Source organism: Urocitellus parryii, chromosome 2, assembly GCF_045843805.1.
Source record: "Urocitellus parryii isolate mUroPar1 chromosome 2, mUroPar1.hap1, whole genome shotgun sequence".
In the NCBI taxonomy this organism is placed as follows: Eukaryota; Metazoa; Chordata; class Mammalia; order Rodentia; family Sciuridae; genus Urocitellus; species Urocitellus parryii.
Window position 1 is genome coordinate 225,075,177 of NC_135532.1, and position 18,109 is coordinate 225,093,285.

The window sequence follows — 18,109 nt, forward strand, 5'->3', positions numbered from 1 at the left end:
CCCAGACAGACAGACAGACAGCTCAGTACAGCCGGGAAGGCCTGAGTTCCGCCCAGACAGACAGACAGCTCAATACAGCCAGGAAGGCCTGAGCTCTACCCAGACAGACAGACAGACAGCTCAGTACAGCCGGGAAGGCCTGTGCTCTACCCAGACAGACAGACAGACAGCTCAGTACAGTAGGGAAGGCCTGAGCTCTACCCAGACAGACAGACAGCTCAGTACAGCCGGGAAGGCCTGTGCTCTACCCAGACAGACAGACAGACAGCTCAGTACAGCCGGGAAGGCCTCAGCTCTACCCAGACAGACAGACAGACAGCTCAGTACAGCTGGGAAGGCCTCAGCTCTACCCAGACAGACAGACAGACAGCTCAATACAGCCAGGAAGGCCTGAGCTCTACCCAGACAGACAGACAGACAGCTCAGTACAGCCGGGAAGGCCTGTGCTCTACCCAGACAGACAGACAGACAGCTCAGTACAGTAGGGAAGGCCTGAGCTCTACCCAGACAAACAGACAGCTCAGTACAGCCGGGAAGGCCTCAGCTCTACCCAGACAGACAGACAGCTCAGTACAGCCGGGAAGGCCTGAGCTCTACCCAGACAGACAGACAGCTCAGTACAGCCGGAAAGGCCTGAGCTCTACCCAGACAGACAGACAGACAGCTCAGTACAGCCGGGAAGGCCTGACCTCTACCCAGACAGACAGACAGACAGACAGCTCAGTACAGCCGGGAAGGCCTGAGCTCTGCCCAGACAGACAGACAGACAGGTCAGTACAGCCGGGAAGGCCTGAGCTCTACCCAGACAGACAGACAGCTCAGTACAGCCGGGAAGGCCTGTGCTCTACCATCCGTGCACAGACCCCACAGTGATGGATGGCGGGCACCTGCCCCAGAAAGCCGTGACCTGCACCTGTGCTAAAGCTCCCTTTCTGAGAGTCCTCCCTACGCTCCCTGGGGACCGTGGAGCCATTGACACTGACAGCAGGAAGACTGCACACTGCTGCCGACACACATGCGTCCCTGTGACCCAGGGTCCTGGCCGCTTCCTCTCAGCTGTGGCAAGGCCCGACAGAGCAACTGCAGAGCAGGAAAGTCCACTTGGAGGCTTCGGATTCAGAGGTCTCAGCCCGTGGAAGGCCAGGTCCATACCCGGCTCAAGGTGACGTGAGCATCGTGGAGGCAGAGTGTGGCAGAGGGAAGGAGCTCACCTGGTGACCAGGAAGCAGAGACACAAACAGAGACCCCTAAGCCACACCTGCCTCCAGCCGCCACTCAGTAGCCCCTACCAGGGGACGATTCCCGGGCTGGGTTAAGGCGCTCCAACCCAGTTCTCTGTCCTCTGAACTTCTCGCATTATCTCACACCTGAGCTTCTGGGGGACCCCACATCCAAACCATGATATTCCCCGAGTCACTGTCATCTGCATTTTATGTGACGCTACAAGCCACACCAGCGCAGGAAGGTGTGCAATCCAAGTGAGAGAGACGCCCGCAGCAGTGTTCAGGACTTCACTAAGACGTGGCATGCACATGGAGAAGCCCACGGTGCCAGCTAGTCAGCTGGAGGGGACAGGGTGACAGAGTGTCGTCCAGCTCAAGGCCACGGGCTCCCGGCCAGCCCACCCACGCTGCAGGAGCTCCCGGGGTCTAGCTGGGAAGCGGGCTTGCCAGCCTCGGTCAAGTCTGTCCTCTGACGTTGGGGGCAGGCCTCCCGTGCCCTCGGAGCGCAGCCCACCGCCCGCTCGGGGATCCAGCGAGCCACTGTGCACCTGCCGCACCACCCCGCCCCTGGGCTGGGCTCCGCGGCCTCCTCACCGGCCTCCTCGCCAGCCTTCTCCCACAGCCGCTGTGCTGTGCAGCCCGGAGGGAGCTACAGTCGCGGGAGAGGCCCCTGCTCTGCGTGGCCAGACCTGGTGAGCATGTCCCCACAGAGGCTGCGGCCACGCTGCGCCAGGCCAGGCCTTCTCAGAAGCTCTCCGCCTCTCCCGCCCCTCCCCTGGTCCTGCCCGCTCCCCAACCTGGAGCCCGAGTGCCGCCCGTCTGCACACGCACACCCATGACGTGAAGGTTCCCGGCAGGTGTGGGCACAGGACAGTGACACCAAGCCCTGCTGCACCTCACTGTCCCCAGAGCCTAGAAGGGGACAGTGAGCATGTCCAGTAGGCGCTGTCCTGAAGACGGGCAGGTTGGTGCCCTCCTCGGACAGCTGCTCTCGGCCACGCTGCATGCCTGGCAGCTGGGCCAGCGACGTCTGCCTCGGCAGCCTGACCTGCAGGACCCCTCCCTGGTGCCCAGTGTGAGAGCACTGGCCGGGCTAGTCCTCGTCCAGCCGCCCACCACCAGACAGAGCGCTGGGGGAGGTCTTCTGGTGAGAAACCGCGTGGTCCAGCCATGCCCCTGGAGGGACGGTGGGCATTCCCTCTGAGCGGCTGCTGGGTCACCCGGCAACCTGGCCCACTGCACCACAGCCCTGGGCTGTGGACGCCGGGGTGCAGGACAGTGGGAAGCAGGTGTGTGCCAGGGTGGTGCATGACACTGCGTGTCACGCGTGCTCACACAGAGTGTTCTGTGCGTGTGCGATGCAGCCGTGTGGGCCCTCAGGCTGACCGTCGCCTCTGACTCAGGCTCATCCAAAGCCCCCATTTAGACCACACGACAGGACCCCGGCCACCGGGCAACCTCACCACAGGCCTCTAGGGCATAAATGAAAAGGTGGAGCCCAGGGCAGCCAGCGTGCAGGTCCCAGGCTGACCCCGGAGCAGCAGAACTTGGAACCAGCTCCTGAGGAAGCTGCCCATCTCCCGGGAAATGTAACCTAATGGTCACCTCAGAACCACGGGGGTGGGAAGCTCACCCACAAAGCAGAGGACTCTCTCCAACACCCTGCGGAGAAGAGCTTACTCCAGAGACCCACGTCCTCAAAGGCCACTCGACTCAAAAGCACACTCCAGGCCAACAGAGAAGCGTGAGACCACTGTAGGTTTTTGTTTGTTTTTTTAGTTTTAGGTGGACACGACATCTTTATTTTTACGTGGTGCTGAGGATCTAACCCAGCGCCCCGCACACACCAGGCGAGCACACCACCACTCGAGCCACCTCCCCAGCCCCCAACTGTAGTTTTAGGGGACAAATAACGAGTAAGAACTGCCGACCCCAGCGGCCCCGAGACGTTGCTGGTGAGCTGTTGGCGCGTCTGGTTTCTGCACTGGGACCTGGCGCACTCCTGCTTAGGCCGTGACAGTTGTTCGTCAATCAACCAAAACCGGATGTCTGTGGACAGCGGTGGGAGGATATATGGGGCTGGTCCAGCCCTGAGAGCCTGAGGCGCAGACAGACCGGGGCCGACCTGGGGAACCAGGACGTCCCTGAGGGGAGGCGCCAGGCCTCAGGCCTCCAGGCAGCGCCCAGCGGCGGGAAGGAACTCTGCTGGGAAGCAGGCCACAGGCCAGAGGCTCGTCCCCAACCCACGCCACCTGGACACTGGGCCTCAGGCCGTTTCCCCACCAGGGCTCCCCATCAACCATGTGAAGAAAGGTCACCAGGATAGATGGCCAGGCCAGCTCAGAGGAAGGACAGAGCTACAGCTGCGAATGGGAGGCTGGTTTATTAGCTCACGTGGGAGCAGGCCCCTGGGGCCAGGACTGCCCGGGGACACGCAGGGCAGGGGCATCAGCACCGTCCTCCCGCTCTCGCCCCCAGTGCAGAGGGGCCCCTGGCCGTGCTTTCCACCGTCCCCAGTGCTGGCAGGGTGCAGGGGTGGCCGCCTGCCCTGGGAGCAGCTGGTCTGTGGCCGTGTGGTCAGCAGCAGGCGGGGGTGCTACAGGAGACGGGTCTGCAGAGGAGCGGGGGGCAGGGGGGCTGGCAGCACCCCGAGGACTGGCAGCAGGGGGCCACACACACAGAAGGTCGGCAGCTCACGGGAAGGCACACGGAGGACTGGCAGGAGGGGGCCACACACACGATGGGCCTGCAGCTCACGGGCGCACAGCAGGCCACCTGGCACCTCACGGGCACACACACAGTGGGCCTGCAGCTCACGGGCACGCAGCAGGTCGCCTGGCAGGGGCTGGGCAGGCAACAGGCCGGCTGGCAGCCTGAGGAGCAGCTGGTGTGGCACATGGTGGCTGAGGCTGGCTGGTGCTGGGGAGGAGGTGGTGAGGTCTGGCGCCTCCTCCCCTGGCAGCCCTTATATGCTGGCCGGGTGTCCGGGCAACACGGAAGCTCAGCTGGGTCTTCCTGGCTTGCTTCCTCGGCCTGGGCCACGCTGCTCACATGGCTGCTGTCGCTGTGGCTGCTCTGCTTGGCCTCGTGACTAATGGCCCCTTCCTGGAGCTCTGCACACTGGGAACTGCCCGGGGCCTTCCCAGAGCGGGGGGGGGGGGGGGGGGGGGGGGGGCAGAGAGCAGCGGACAGGAAGAGAGGCTCGGAGACCATCCTGGGCCAGGAGGGGAAGGGTAGGTGGTGGACGTGGTGGTGCCCCTGTGCCCATCAGGGGGACGGGCCTCCCATCGGGTCACCTCCCCTGTCCTCCCGATGGCTCTGTCCTTGTAGAGCCGAGGGAAGGAGGGACACAGCAGGTGGACAGCTGTGCCCTGCCCAGGTCTCCCCCGGGCCATGCACACTGCACAGGCCGCCTCCTGCGTCCTCCTCCCTCCACTCCAGTCCCTGGGTCACCTTCTCCTCCCCCAACAGCGAGCAGGCCCTGGAACCTGGCGCAGAGCTGGCGCCTCCGAAGGGCTTGGGGGAGACCCTCGGGGGGATGCAGGGCGGCTCGCAGTGGCCCCCTGAGGCCGTTGTCCAGGCCTACAGGGCGCGGGGCCCGCAGCCCACACACAAGCAGACACGCGTGGGCCCGACAGGCGTGTGAGCAGGCTCACTCCCATCCCTGCGTGGTCCTCTGGCAGCTCTGCAGGCCCACTCTGCCCGCTCTGCCCGCTCTGCCCGCTCCTCCCGCAGCACCGGGAGCCCAGCACGAAGACCCTGCCCCATGGTGGAAGGCGTTCCAGGACAGCCGCCATGGCCAGGGGTCGCCTCAGCGGCTCTGAAGCCTCAGCCCTGGCCGACCGCGACCCCCGTCAGCGGGGAGCAGGGGCTCAGCCCCGGTGCCTGTCAGCCCCTCTCCACTGGGTCCACACCGAAGCCGAGTGAGGGTCTCCCAGCGCCTCCTCAGCATCTGCTGCCTGGACCAGGACCCGCTGGGACAGACAGGAGCTACTCTGGAAGGCCACTGGGCACCTAGATGGCCGGCGGCCAGCAGAGCGCTCCACTAACTGTGCCCCAGTGACCAGGCGGGAGACGGCCACCGCGGTGAGCAGCCACAGCAGCGCAGGCCGTGCTCCCAAGGCTGCAGCTACTGTCCCAGCTGCCGTGCCATCAGCAGCGAGCAAAACATGAAAGCCCTGGCCCTCTGCACAGGGCAGGCAGCAGGGGGACAGCAGAAGCCCAGGACCTGAGCAGCGGGGTCCAGCAGTAGAGCAGGCACACAGGGGCCCAGGAGACGCCTGGAACCTGTGGAGGGGTGGGCTGCAACTGCTGGGGAAGGCCACCAGGAGGAGGTCAGCAGGGTGGACAGTGGACGCCCACAGCATCCAGCTGTGGCCACACCCCGGCCCAGGGTCTGGGGAGATCAACCACCAGCCGAGCGAAGCCCAAGCCAACCCACATCAGGACTTCCTTGGAAGCAGGTGGACGTGGAGACCCTCGGGTCAGAGGGCTGAAGACCCCCTCCCACACGGCCCACCGCACGCTGTCTCCAAGGCCAGGACCAGCAGTCAGAACCCGGAGGCTGGAGTGCAGCTTGGGACCCCCACGATTCAGTCCCAATGACCAGACGGGAAAGGCGACCAGGAACGTAGTCCCCAGAGCACTCAGACGGGCAGGGAGCAGCAGCTGCCGCAGGGGAGCGGCCAGCGGAGAGCTGCTGCCGCGTGAGCAGGGACTCCAGGGAGAGTGACGCTTATGAAGTAGGAATCCCAGGAAAGTTCAGCAGCCGACGTGTAACTCCACCCGGACGGGCCTCACAGTAGCCACATCGTGGAGGGACCCTGAGCTCGAGGATGGCAGCAGCGGTCACCCAGCCAGAAGAACAGGGGACAAGAATTCAAACGAGCAGACAGACTGTGGGTCACTGTCCATCACAGGCCAGGATGACATGTCTGTGACATGGAGGATCTGAGCGGGGCCTGGGGCGAGGAGCGTGCTGTGCTGTGGGGACACCAGACAGGGCCTCTGCAGGGGGGGACCTTGGGAACCTATGAGGTGGCATCCCTTGGCCTCCACAGTCGGCCTCCAGATAACCAGCCTCCGAGTTCAGAAAGCACACAGCCAGCTGCGTCTCGGGTGCCTGCAGCTGAGAAAGGGCTTCCTGGACTGAGGGAGCAGAGGGAGGTCAGCAGAGTGGGCAGAGCAGGAAGCCATCCAGGGACAGGGCGTCGGCCTCATTCGGCCACACCAGCTGCTCCTTGGGCTGCCCCCAGCCTGTCCTGCCTCCCGGTGCTGGGCTCTGTCCTCCTGCTGGCCAGCCCCTGTGTGTGTGCCCAGCCCCTGCCAGGGGGCCTGCTGCGTGCCCTGAGCTGCCCACCCTCTGTGTGCTGCCAGCCCTCCTGCCCACCCTGGTCTGCAGGCCCGTCCCCTGCAGCACCCCCTCCTGCTGCTGATTATGTGAGGACCACCTCTGCCCTGTGACCACCGAAGACTTTCTCTTTGTCCTGACACCAGATTCCTCCACTTAGTCCCACATCTGTGACGGACTCACGTCCCCTGTGGCTATGGTGTCCTGGTCCCGATCCCTGAATCTTAGTAACCCATGAGCAGTGAGGCCATCTGCTCCTCAGCTCAGGTTGGTCTTCCTTCCCCTAGCACTTCCTCGTGGTCCTGTGCCGTCCTGTCCTGTGCCGTCCTGCCCTGTGCCGTCCTGCCCTGTGCCGTCCTGCCCTGTGCCGTCCTGCCCTGTGCCGGCCGCAGGTCCTACCCGCAGGTCTCTCCGACAGCCACTGCCAGGGCGAGGGGCTTGGGCTCAGGGCCCCTCTGGAGGGAGTGGGTGCAGGTTGTTGAGTCCAAGGGTACCTCCGTCCCCTGGGGTCACCCTGGGGCCTCTGTCCAGGGCTCTTGTGGAGCCTGGAAGCCAGGGGAGGCGGAGGAGGAGGAGCCTGGGAGGCTCGGTGGCCACTGTCCGTTGTGGGAAGAGCTTTCACACCAAAAAGAGGCCCCTGGCCCGTGGCCCCAGAGACTGGATTGGGGCCAGCAGGACGGGCAGGGGCCTCCTGCCCAGCGGAAGGGCATGTCCTAAGTCGGCCACAGCCAGCCCACAGCAGGCACCAGGTGTGGCTGCAGCCCTGGCCAGCAGGCTGTGAGGCCAGGAAACTGCCGGGTCAGGAGGGTCTGCAGAGAGGGTCGGGCCAGGTGTCCAGCGCGTCCACTGATCTCACACACAGAAACAGGAGGACTGGGCCCTGGCTCGCGCCCTGGCTGAAGGCCCGGGGAAGCTGCTGTGTTTGCACTGACCCTGAAATGCATCGATGTGCACTGGCCGAGGTGGCTGCTGGGGTCAGCTGGTGGAGAGCCCAGTGTGCAGTATGAAACCAGCGTTCCCGGGGCGGTACTCACCAGTTAAGTCTCCCAACTTTGCTGTGTTTAAAATATTTTATAACTAAACAAAAACAAAAATACAGGAAAATAAAAGTAGCTAAGTAGAAAAACAGTAAAATGCTTTACTGAAACTAGAAGGCACATGGAATGCTGCTCTTGACAGGTCACAACAGTGAGCCGGGCTGAGGCAGCCCACTGTTCAGAGAGAACTGGGCTGCGGTCAGGGGCTGGGGACATTCGGAGAGCCAGGTGTCCAGCCTGCAGGCAGACAAGGTGAGTCCACTGAACACCCAAAAGCAGCATTGGCCATGAGAAGCTACCGCTGAGACAGTCCGACGTCCCCCGCAGCCCGGGGGCTGAGCCCACTGTCCCTGCCACAGGCCCCAAGACCCGCTCCCAGGAGGGCACGTGGCCAGAAAAGAGGCCTGCGGCAGGAAGCAGTGGGGAGCACAAGAGCTGGGCGCTGCCCCGGCCAGAGCTCCAGCCGCCCTGCCCCCTCAGCAGGCCCAGCAACATGAGGGGGGGGCCATGTGGGAGGGGAACCGGCTCTGCACCTGGCACCACGTGGCCGGCCCCCACGACAGGGTGCCCGATAGCCCACGCCCACCAGGAGGCACAGCGCTCATCTCCAGGATGGAGCGGGCACCTCACCTGGGCCGCGGGCATCCTGGACACAGTGCCCAGTTCTGTTGTCCACCTCCTCTCACCTATTCCACAGGAAGCCCAACAGTGGACAAGCCACAGACCTCACAGAGCTCATGTCACCTGCCCCACCTGCCTGAGCCTATCAGAAAATGGATCACCACACACAGGGACCAGAGAGCCCAGGGCCACCGCACCCTCGCCCAGCGAGGGAAAGTCCACGGCATGAAAAGGCAAAGGTCAGGAGCCACACAACCCCCCGGGCCGGGAAGAGCGTCTGGGGAACAGAGGAACCATCTAGACCCAAACACGCTCGAGATTCAGGGAAAGAATTCTGCCATTCAAAAAAGACAAGACAAGATGCTTTAAAGGTGAGTGATTAGAAAGATCATCCCGGACGGAGGCGAGCGGGAGGCGGGACGGGGCAGGGAGAGCCGCGGGGCGGCCAGGCGGATGGACGCCGCAGGTCCCCTGCGCACCGCGATCCCCGCGCCCCAGCCGCCCGCGCCCGTGGCCGCCCCCCGCCGCCCGCTGCCCCGGCTCACCGCGCCATGCCCGCGCGTCCTTAGCGGGGCCACCAAGCGGTGCCCTCTGGGCGCCCGCGAAAGTTTGTCGGCTCCGCTGAAGGGCAGCGGCCGCGCCCCCGTGCCCCGCTCCGGCCAGGAGCCTTCACGTAAATGGGTCCAGTCATGCCTGCCAGTAAGAAGCCAGAAAGCTCAGGAATCAGTGTGTCCAGTGGACTGAGCCAGTGTTACCGGGCAGTGGTTTCTCCAAGGCCCTTCAGGAAGACGATGACCTCGACTTTTCCCTGCCTGACATCAGATGAGAAGAGGGGACCATGGAAGATGAAGAGCTGAACTGGCTGCATGAGAGCAAGAACTTGCTGAAGAGCTTTGGGGAGTCGGTCCTCAGGAGTGTCAGCCCCGTCCAGGACCTGGACGACGACACCCCTCCCTCCCCAGCCCACTCTGACATGCTCTCTGATGCCAGGCAGAACCCCAACTGCAAGCCCCCCTACTCCTTTAGCTGCCTCATATTCATGGCCATCGTGGACTCTCCAACGAAGCGCCTGCCAGTGAAGGATATCTACAACTGGATCTTGGAACATTTTCCGTATTTTGCGAATGCACCTACTGGGTGGAAAATCTCAGTGAGACATAATTTGTCATTGAATAAGTGTTTTAAGAAAGTGGACAAAGAGAGGAGTCAGAGTATTGGGAAAGGGTCGTTATGGTGCATAGACCGAGTATAGACAAAATCTAATTCAGGCTTTGAAAAAGACACCTTACCACCCACCTCCCACCTCTCCTCAGGCATATCAAAGCCCATCAGGTCCACCCATCTGGCCGGGCAGTACCTTCTTCAAGAGAAACGGAGCCCTGCTGCAAGATCCTGACATTGATGCTGCCAGGGCCATGATGCTTTTGAATACTCCCCCTGAGATACAAGCGGTTTCTCCAGGAGTGATACAAAATGGAGCGCGGGTTCTGAGCCGAGGGCTGTTTCCTGGCGTCCGGCCATTGCCAATCACTACCATTGGAATGACGGCAGCCATGAGGAATGGCATCACCAGTTGCCGGATGCGGACTGAGAGTGAGCCATCGTGCGGCTCCCCTGTGGTCAGCGGAGACCCCAAGGAGGATCACAACTATAGCAGTGCCAAGTCCTCCAACGCCCGGAGCACCTCGCCCACCAGCGACTCCGTCTCCTCCTCCTCCTCCTCCTCGGCCGACGACCACTACGAGTTTGCCACCAAGGGGAGCCAGGAGGGCAGCGAGGGCAGCTTCCAGAGCCACGAGAGCCACAGCGAAACGGAGGAGGATGACAGGAAGCCCAGCCAGAAGGAGGCCAAGGATGCCCTGGGGGACAGCGGGTACGCATCCCAGCACAAGAAGCGCCAGCACTTCGCCATATTGACATATTGACACTCAGCTGTTTTACAAAAGCTTTTCATTATCCGACAACAAAACCGAGAAAAAGCCAAAATTACCATTGCTTCCTGCAGCTTGTCAGAAACACGTGGCTTGAACCCACAGGATGTCAACGTTAACGCCACATTTGGAGTACACATTTGGCACCTAGAAGGCACGTGTGCAAAGTAATCGTCATTCAGGCCCAACCCTTAGGTTTAAAAAGAATGTCCTTCCATTCGGGTTCACTGAGTGGAGAGGCACATACAGTAATGGGGGAAAAGGAAGAACCCCGCGTCCCCTTAGGCACAGACCCAGGCCTGTGCACCCAGCTTCCCACTGGGCAAGGAATGCCCTGGGCATTGCCATACAGCAAGCACGGGCTCTGCCACCAGTCCTCTGTGCTCCGAACCTTGAGGCCTGGTGATGTCTTACAAGCTGAGCACCAGACTGTTGAGACACGTCAGGTGTCAGTGACCAAGAAGTGGGGTAAACGGTAGTCACATTGGTGATCACTCTGTTCTGTAGCTAAGAATATGTCCCAAAAGCCATAAGCCTGAAGGTTGGTCCTGCATGTGCATACACACACACACACACACACACACACACACACACCACACATATGATCGGGACTAAGAGAAAACTCATGAAAAAAAAAAAAACAAAAAACAGGCCGTATCTTCTAAACTGCCCAAGTGAAAAGCAATCAAGTCTGAAAATTGACATTAGCTGTTAAGGAAGGAAATAATGGTACAGATTCTTTTTCTATCAAAACTATTTGATCCAAGTGAAATTGTTTTTAAAAAGCTACCAAAAAAAAAAAAAAAAGAAAAGAAAGATCATCCCATGGACATTGAGCATCTTTGGATTCTTTAGGTTTTCTGGAGAGGGATGACCTGGGTGCTCTAGCACTGAGCTACATCCCGGCCCTTCTTTTCATTTTGTATTTTAAGACGGTCTCACTAAATGACCGAGGGCCTTGCTAGGTCCTCCTGCCTCAGCCTCCTGAGTCGCTGGGTCACAGGCGGGCAGGGCCACACCTGGGGTTCTTAGCACGAGTCCACGGGCGCATCACAGTCACTCACAACAGGCTCCCTGTGCCACGTCTGCACACCACACAGCTCAGCCCACCTCGTCCCCGGGACGCCCTCGCTGTCCTCGAGCTCTGTCGAGTGGCCTCTCTTCTCTTTTCCTCACCTCAGTGCATTATAAGGGCACACGAAAGCGGGGTTTGTTGCGTGGAGTCACATGTGGACTCTCAAAATAGAGACCTGGAGGATGAGGTGGAGAGATCCTTCCAAGTTCGAGCTAAGCATCAAGAAAATGCCGCCTAGAGTGGCCCACGCCTTGATCCCATCGGCTGGGGAGGCCGAGGCAGGGGGATCGCGAGGTCAAAGCCAGTCTCAGCAACTAGCAAGGCCCTGAGCAACTCGGTGAGACCCTGTCTCTAAATAAAATATAAAAAAGGACTGGGGATGTGGGCCAGTGGTTAAGGGACCCTGGGTTCAATCCAAAAAAAAAAAAAATACAGCATATGAGAGAACAGAAAATAGCATCAATGGTCAGTCCGAAGGCCGTACCTCTGAACTGCAGGGTCCCTAAGAGAGAGGTGCAGCAGATAAGGGGGATCCATGGGTGGTGGCAGCAGAAGAGCTGAAGGCACCGGGCGGGAAGGGCTCCCGAGCTGGGAAAGCCGAGGAAGGGCCTAGCTACGCCTTGTGCTGACCGCAGACGCCCAGGACGCAGGGCGCCAGACACCCCCAGAGAACAAACAAGTCACCTGCAGAGAACAAGTCCCAGGCCGCCCAGACTCGGCCGCACTGAAGGCCACACACTGCGGTAACTCCCAAGCCGAAGCCAACGGCTGAGCAGGACACGCAGGAGCAGCTGACGGGCAGCAGGCCGGGCAGCACTTCCTCAGTAGGGCAGGTGACCAGGACGTCCAGCTGACCCTGTCCTGGGTCGAGTACGAAGTGCACAGGCCTCTTCATCCACCTCCTCTCCTGGTGGCACCCAACAGACACAGTTCTAAAACCTGGTCTCTCTGAGCCCCTCTCCCTGAGCATCGAGACCCTGTGGACGCTGCTTGGACACCACTGGGACTGGGGGGGGACCTGGGGGGACCTGGGGGGGACCTGGGGGGCACCCCGGCCCAGCTGCTCCCTAAGCTGATGTGCTCTGAGGTAGACTCGCTTTTCAGAAAGCAAGACACACACCAAACCAAAGGACACACACCAAGGTCGTGCTCGCCCCGTTGGTGAGCTACACACACACACACACACACACACACACACACACACCAGAGGACGGTGCATGCAGAAGACTGGACCCTTGGGTGGAAGAGTCCTAAGCACACGAGCTCCGTTCAGCAAGCCCCAGGACAGACGGACCCAGCCCAGAATGGAGACAGCGCCCCAGGGCTGAGGGTCTGACTCTCCATCTTCAACGACCGTCAGAACTTGGGACAGAAGGCCAAGAAGCAAACAGGAACGTGCTCGCTCTCAGCCAAGGACTCAGAGGGGCTCGTGTCGGTCACTCCACCCACAGCGACCAAGCCGCATCCTGCTCAGTGTGCAAGGGACACGGGACAGAGCACACACAGGCCACCACCCAAGCCTGGGAGGATCACATCTGGCAGAGGAGCTTGTCAACCGCTGGGCACGGGCCCCAGGAGGGCTGGAAAGGCAGCGCCGAGAGCGCTCGGGGGGACAGCGCTTGGGGGACAGGACTGGAAACGCCGTCTCAGATCTGAGCCCAGCTTCACCTCCAGGAAGCAGGAGAGGAGCAGGGCGGACCCAGAGGCAGATAAAGGAAGCACTTTCTAGAAAGTGAACGAGACAAGGCGCAAAGAGAGCAGCATCAAGAGGGTTGTGAAGCCGCAGTCGGATCTCAAGAGACCAGCACACAGCTGGGTCAGAACCAATGTAGGACTTGCTCAGAGAAATAACAAGGTACAAGAGAACGGCAAGAACAAGTCACACCAACAGACTAGAGGACCCACATGAAATGGAAGTCCACAAACACACAGATCCTCAAACTGACCAAAAAGAAGCAGAGTCTCAGCAGAGCTACGACAAGTAAGATGAAAATAGCCACCAAAACCCAGATGCATTGCGGGGAATCGACCAGAGTTTAAAGAACCACAGGAAAGCCTCTCAGACTCTCCCTAACTCGCCCCGGCAGGACAGCAGTCCCCTGATACCGAAGCCAAACCAGACAGAGAGAATCACGGCCATGTGCCTTATGAACACAGATGCTCAGGTCCCAGCCAATACCAGCAGGCCGAAGCCAACCCGCCTTCAGAATATCCTACGCCATGATTAAGTGGGGTTTGTCCGAGGAGGCCGACGGTCAGCCCAAAAAGATCAGCCCAGGCCACGCACCAAGTCACCAGACTGAAGGGGAAAACAGGTGGCCCTCTCAGCCCACGTGGAAAGGCTTTGAGGAAACCTAACACATGGCGGAAAAGAAAAAGAAAACACTGAGAAGATCAGGGAGACGGAGGAGCTTCCTGAATGTATGGAGGGCATTTAGGAACTGCCACTAGCCTCACACCGACTGGGAAGAACTGGACCCCCCAGACCAGGAGCACACAGGAAGTAGAACAAGCCAGAATCAGAGGAAGAAAGCCCTCTACTGCAGAGACACGGGCAGCACCGAGAGACTCCCAGAGACGCCCCAGAGAGCCACTGACCCTTTACTAAAGAATGGAGCAACGTCTCAGGACGTAACATGGACGTGTTTCTGTACACGAGCACTGAACGACCCAAAAAGGAAATTAAGCAAAAAACGCTCCATTTGCAATGGCGTTGAAAAGGAGAGAGCACCCAGGGACCCACCTGACCAACAGACAAGATCTGCACGTGGATAGCTACAGAATGATGCCAAAGAATCAAAGAACAGGCTGGGGCTGGGCCTTGGTGGCAGAGCGCTGGCCTCACGTGGGTGAGGCCCTGGGTCGGGTCCTCAGCACCTCATAAAATCGATTGATTAATGGTATTGCATCCTTCTAAAGAAATATCCATCTAAACAACCAGAACAAATATCTTTAAAAGAATTAAAGAAGACCTGATAAATGGAAAGACATCCCACGTTCCTGGATTAAAAGACCCTCTCAGCCCACGTAGAAAGCTCTGGTAAATCTAACACATGACCGAATCTAACACTGGACTAAAGCAGGCAGAGCACAAGTGGACGTCTCCCCCACAGACACACAAATGTCCACAAGCACACAAGCACACTCCTTGCTGGTGGTCCCTGGGGAAGGCAAACCAAAACCTCTGTGAGAGGCTGCCACACCCCAGCTACAGCTGCCTTTTTAAGAAAACCAGCCAGGCCCAGTGGGTGCCTGTGCACACCTGCAATCCTAGCAGCTCAGGAGGCTGAGGCAGGAGGACGGAAAGTGCAAGCCCAGCAATGCATTGGGGCCCTAAGTAACTTAGTGAGAGCCCCCGTCTCAAAATAAAAAAATAGAAAGGGTTGGGGATGTGGCTCAGAGGTTGAGCACCCCTTAGTTCAATCCCCAGCACCCCAAAAAAGTGTAACCACAGCATTGCCAAACAAGCCAGCAGCTGTGCCCCCAGGAAGTGGGGGGTACCTTAAAGAAACTCTCTACAGAGTTTCAATCAGATCATTGGATGCCAGTGTCTTTTGCAGCACCATTCACCATCGCCAAAGGGTAGAAATGAGTGACAGCGTCGGCAGATGAATGGGTTGACACCCGAGGTACAGTGCGCGTTGGAAGACTATTCAGCCATGAACATGAAAGAAGCCCTGGCCCCTGCTGTGGCAGGCAGGGCCACCAAAGGACAGAGGTGGGAGTCCACCTGCATGAAAGAGCTGCGATGGCACCTGCAGAGGGGCAGGGCGCAGGCTGGGGGCCGGGCAGGCAGGGGACAGTGAGGAGGCAGGGTTTATGGGGGAGAAGGCCACATCACATCGCTGAACTACACCCTGAGACACGGATGCAGAGGTCACTCTGTTCACTGTGCCGCACCACGGTGTTTGCCAGGTGCTGGGGTCGAGGGGGACCCGCGCTCTGCGGCTGCGCGGTGTCACCAGCCCGCCCACAGTTCTCAGGGTATAAATGGTCCCACTGGCCATCGTCACAGAGAGTCAGTACAACAAAGACGCCAGACAGTGAGGACAAAGCAGTGACCTGTGACCTGCTCAAACAGCGGTCACCACGTGCGCACGGCTCCTGAGACCCTGCAGCCACGGCCCCCACCAGGAGGTGGCTTTGCCTACAGGCGAGGGGAGTGGTCTCGCTGGCTGGGCACCTCCCGTGCGCCGTGTCGAGGGGCACCGGGGAACGAGGGGCTCGGAGGCCACATCACGATCCTCACCCCACAGGGGAGACGAGGCCTGTCTCTGTGGGCTCCTCCGCGGACAGGCCACCCAGCTGCCCGCCTTCCCACTCGGTGACCCCTGAGCACCACCCGTGTCCCTGCTGTCGCACACGGAGAGACCAGAGCTGACCCCGTGGCCCCCGACAGCCAGGCTGTGTCCCAGGACCGGCCTCCTCCAGGACCTGGCCGTGCCCTTTGGGTGCCACCATCAGGAGGGTGGGGCCTGGCGTGGCCTCCGTGGGAGGCTGGGGCCTCACCTCACGAGGGCAGGAGGCGAGCCCCGGCAGCTCCTCGCCTGACCATGCCCTCGCCTCCTCTGCTGTCTGCTTCCCTGACCTCCTGGGCCCCAGGTCCTCCTCCTCCACCCGGAGCCGGCCGGGCCCTGCCTGTCCAGCCCGCTGCAGGCCGAGTGAGTCTCGCCACGCCCACGTCCAGCTTTGTCCTCCATACAGTGGCCTGCATGGTGGCTTCCCCACCCGGAGGACCGTGGGTCCTTTGGAGAGGCTGAGTCTGCCTCTGTCCTCTCAGCACAGGACAGTGGCCTCTCGGGGACCAGCACACCCTGTCCTCAGTGCTGGAACTGGCCGGCGGTCAGTTTGAATGCATCCTTTCCAAAGTGCACATGGAGGCCTGCCCCTCCGCCGGGTGTGACAGGGGAGTCTGACGGGGATGAAGTCCCCAGTTCTCTGCCTTTCATGTAGGAGCTGGGGGGCTTCTGCCTCCCACCCTCATCTTGTGGGGACACAGCAAGGGGCACCACTTTAGGACAGAACAGTCCCCAGACCCAAACCACCCGGGGCCAGTGCTCCCCAGACCCCAGAACGGTGGACATAAAGAGCCGTTCCTGGTGTCTTGTCACAGCAGCACAAATGGACCAGGTGGTCAACACTGCCCCCACACATGCACCCTGGCCCTGCCACCTGGCTAGCTGGGAGGCCCCCACCGTCCCCAGACGCCATCACCAAACACAAGGGCCCAGGCTGTCCTCACCCTCTCACCCTCTCCCTGCGCCTCTGCCTGATCCCCTGCGTGCTGACCCCGTCACGCTGCCACACTCCCTTCTCTCCCGCCCCCGAGTGCTGGTCCAAGTTCCAGGGCTGGGCCTCCCACTGACCCCTCCTGCCCGCCCTTGAGGAGTGTCTGACCTCATGGAACCCTCTGGCTGCCTCCCTAGGTGTCCCAAGTCCTCTGGCCTCTGCAGTCACCAGTACCCAAATAAAAGGGTGACAGGCCCCTCCATCCACCCACCAAGCCCCCGGGCACTCACACGCTTCTCCTGCCTGCACCCCTTCCTGCTGGACTGGACAGTGCTGCCCCTGGGGCAGCGCCCTGCAGACTGCCCCCCACCACGGCCTGCACAGCCTCTCTTCTGTTTCTCCCCGAGGGTGGAGGTAGGGCGGCACTGGGGTCCAGCAGGGCCTGTCCTCACCCCGGACCTGCCTCTGCTGTGCCCACCTGCCAGGCTCCCCAGGTGTCCAGCGGCCTGCGTCCTACAGCCCTGGCCCTGGAGCTGTGCCCGTGTGTGCAGCAGAGTCACTCTTCATGCAGACATCCAAACCCAAGTCAGGCTTTTCATCTGGAGAGCCGCTCACAGCCCGCCACTGACCGGACCTCTCACACCTCTGCCTGTGGACACGGGCTCCCCCAGTGCCACGCCCCCAGCTCCTCTCCACACCTCGAAGTTGGCTTCCAGGAAGTCCCGCAGCCTCCCGGGTGACTCCCTGGCTCTGAGCTCGGCCTGTCCAGCAAGGCCCTCCCCTGCCTACGGTCACTCAACCCCAGTTCTCTTGTGCAGAAGGAAGCAGCTCTGCCTTCCAAGCAGGCCTCCGCACCCAGGGACTGTCCACCCCAAGTCCTCTGCGTCCGGCCCAGCTGGCTGCTCCGGCAGAAGCTGCACTTCTCAGGCTGACCTCCTGTGTTCCTTCCCCCCACCTCACCCCAGGGACAGCGGAGCCTGACAGTTAAGGACAAGGCCCACAGGACTCCCCTGAGGCCCCTCTGCTGGCTCGTGTGGGCTTTGGGGCTCCCCATCTGGGATCAGGACAGCACCATCTCAAGCTCACAAGGTTGAGGATACTTATCAACCTGCCCAGAACAGCCCCCTCCCACAGCGAGACCTGTCAGCACCGGGTGTTGGCTGTGTGATCCGCTGCGTCCGGCAAACACCAGCCCTTCAAATTTCACCCCGACAAAATTAAAACAAGCGTAAAACACGCGCTGTCCCTGAGGCCGCCAACCTCCAGGGCACGGGTGCCCAGTCCCCGGCCCCCAGCTCCCGGGTGCAGCTGGCTTCCTGCCTTCCAGGACCTGGGATCTCCACCACCCACCTGTGCCCCTTCCCAGGCCCACGGAGCCTCCCTGACCGCCCAAGGTGGCCAGCTCTGCCCAGCCCAGGCCCAGGCAGCCTGACACAGCGACGTGAGTGCTCTCAGACCTGAAAGGGAGTCTCCCCAGCCGTAGCCAAACCTGAGGGCCAGAGCCTGCCCGCCCGCTGCCCAGGCCACCACCCCACACAGAGAAGCCCTCTTCACAGCGTCTCCCACAACGGCCCGTCCAGCCTGCACAGAGGGCACCTGGTCGCAGGGCCGGCAGCCAGGATCACCAAAGCTCCTCGCTGAGC

At 61.0% G+C, this 18,109-nt stretch overlaps 1 protein-coding gene and 1 pseudogene across 1 annotated transcript in view; one reads left to right on the forward strand and one right to left on the reverse strand.

Moving 5' to 3' along the window:
• Tspear (thrombospondin type laminin G domain and EAR repeats) overlaps positions 1-18,109 on the reverse strand; it is a 157,745-nt gene that overhangs the window by 131,300 nt on the left and 8,336 nt on the right. The window lies entirely within an intron of this gene.
• LOC144253315 (forkhead box protein N3 pseudogene) lies at positions 8,909-10,156 on the forward strand (annotated as a pseudogene).